The following is a 2,841-nucleotide window of genomic DNA, read 5'->3' as shown; positions in this document are numbered from 1 at the left end:
CACACACACACACGAATGCGGGCACACATATAGCCACACAAACCTACAGTGAAGGTGCATAGGCTGTGCATGCGCACACACATTTACATGTGGCTACTTTGGTATGCAGGGAGCGGACTGGGAATGCAGCTTAGCTTTGACAGGCGAGGCAGTTTGACAAGCCAAGAATAAAACTAGGAAATGAAGACTTGAGATGTGTCTCGTCTTCTCATTGACCTTTCTACTGTGCTCTATAAGGGACTGATCGATAACACATGGGAAAGCTACATTTAGAAGTAGCCACTGCTCATTATGGACTTCTCCGATGACATCCTCTTATAATCCATCCATGCTGTGTGCTTTACTAGTGGGAGCAATCGAGTCAAAAGCGCCAATGTTTGATAAAGAAGCGCACTTCAAAGACTTCAAGGCTATCACATGAGATCTCCACTCAAGAGTCACCAAAGATGTTCAATTAACTTGGAAATGTAACAAAGAAAAACCGGTTGTAAAAAGGAGTTTGGTGTTACAGCGAGGTTGCATGCAGGAGGCAGGAGGTAAAAACCAACCTCTGATGCAACAGGAGCAGAGGAAAAAAAGGTGCAAGAAGAAGGGAGTGCTACATTTCACTTTGTTCACAGTGACATGATGAAATATTTGATAACTGACTCTGTGGAAAGAGAGGGGGAGTCAGACACACAGGAAGAAATGAGGAAGGGGGGCAGAAACGCATGAAATGTAACAGAAGGGGAGCGAAGGAGAAATAGGGGTTTGGAGGGAGGGACACAGGGAGACATGAACAGGCTTCAAAGTGCCAAGGAGAAATGAACAGCTGGAGGAGAAATCTGCACTGGGATGTGTGTGTTTGGTGAGTGTGTGTATGTGTGTTTACACATGCATCTGTACACTGATGCATATTCCTATTTAGTTGACTGTTTATAACAAACATGCCTTAGGACTCGAGCGAATATCATTTGCAAAAATAAGCATTTGCCAATTCAATTAAGTGTATCATCTTAATGAAAAAAAGGCCCAGCAGGGAAGTTTAGAAAGCCTTAGAAAGCACACTTTCCTACTCTCCAAACCTTTAGCTCCAAATGCCAGAACCTCCTGCATCCAATGCCGGACCGTGACCTTAGTCTTGCCGTGAGACTAGTCTATACAGTATGCATGAGTTTGAGTATAAGAGGAAACTGGCAAAGTAGAGGAATTCACAATGGGATCTCCCAGCCATTTCACTGCAGGGGCCCTGACATGAAATTACACACACAATAGTCCATGCATACATCTCTCTGTGGACCTTTCCCACTCGCTCATCCTCCATTTTCCATCCTCAGTTCTGTACATACCACAAACAGAATATTTCAGCAAGCTCTGGTGGTCGAATGGGTCTGAAAAGGGAATCATGTTTGAATGAATGAAATTGGAAAACCAGGAGTGATCCATCAAACATACATGGTGGTTTCTTTTGTTTTTACTGCAGCGTATCGCACCTTGCAACAGGATGAAACTTACAACTAACAACATACATTACGCGCTTAATCATTTAAACAACTGCCGAGCTGAGGAGAAACCATGCATAAAAGATCAAAATGATTTGCAAAGTAGTCAAAATGGTTTGTGTGTGGTCGCGGGGAGACAAAACACATTTCCACACGTACAACTGCTAGGTAAAGCATATAACCACGTTTAGACAGGCAGTCACAGACACACACCACGATCCTACACACACAGGGTGGAGAGGCACTCTTCTCCACTGGGTGAATAATTCATCCCCCGGTAAGAACGAAAGCCGTGTGCTCTCCTCCTCCTCCTCTCATCTCTTCATTATTGATAAACACTAACATCTACACTGTACCTGACCCAGGAGAGAGGGGGAAGAGAGCGAATGAGGAAAATAAAGATGGTCAAAGAGAAAAGACTGCATTAAAGAATGACTGAATGAAATACAGCAAGTGTGTAAAGTAGGGGTGTCTAAAGCACAACACGCAAAAAAAGAAAATGACCAACGCCATAAGACAGAGGCGCAGTTTTATGGTACTGCGTGTTGTCATCTGGCGTTGGGCCCGTTTAGGGTCGGTAAAGTCTCGCTTGTAACATACAGTTTACTGTGGACACAGAGGACACAGCTCTCCTGAGCCAAACAAATAACTGCTGCTTCTATACTGCCTTGGTACTGCTATCGCTCCAACCCACTGAATAAGTGACTGAATAACTTACTGGCTGGATGGCTGACAGACACCCAGCTCCCCTGCGGCTCCTAGCTCTGCTTTGTCTGCTCGGGCCCTGCACATCATTCTACCTCCACCGCTTTTGCCTTTTCTCAGCATCGCTCACTTTCTTTTTTTTTCCCCTCTGTGCCATAGCCCTGTCCTGTCTTTTCATTTTGGAATAAATCCTTTTCATCCCTCTGGCTCATTCTGCTCTTCCTTGACTACTTTTTTTTTTTTTTTTTACTCTATTTCTTTTTCTGTCTGACTTCTTCATTCTAGCCCTGTGTGCCATCGCTCCTCATGGTAATTGTACTGGGCATGTTATTTCAGCCCTGCATGTAATTTTAGGTTTTTATTGCCGGGTGACCATAGTGACAGATCTAGAGTCAGTGCACAAGCATAAAATGTCAATTTGAGGCTTTGGGAAAACATTTTTTCAGACAGGTCTAGGGTCAGCGTCTGGGGAATATCTTGATCCATTCCCCATTATGCATGCTGAGGCCTTGCACCTCTTTATCAGGTCTAGGAGTAAGTTCGCCAAAGAAATTCTTCAGCCATCACTCTCTGAATTACTTTGGAAGTGTGTGTATGTGTGTGTGTATGCACATCCAGAGTCTGGCAGCATCTCACTTCGGAAATTGCCATGAAT

Source organism: Morone saxatilis, unplaced genomic scaffold (genome assembly GCF_004916995.1).
Source record: "Morone saxatilis isolate NCDOM2014 unplaced genomic scaffold, NCSU_SB_2.0 Contig24, whole genome shotgun sequence".
NCBI lineage: Eukaryota > Metazoa > Chordata > Actinopteri > Moronidae > Morone > Morone saxatilis.
The sequence above is the reverse complement of the archived record's forward strand: the minus strand, read 5'-3'. Positions refer to the sequence as shown.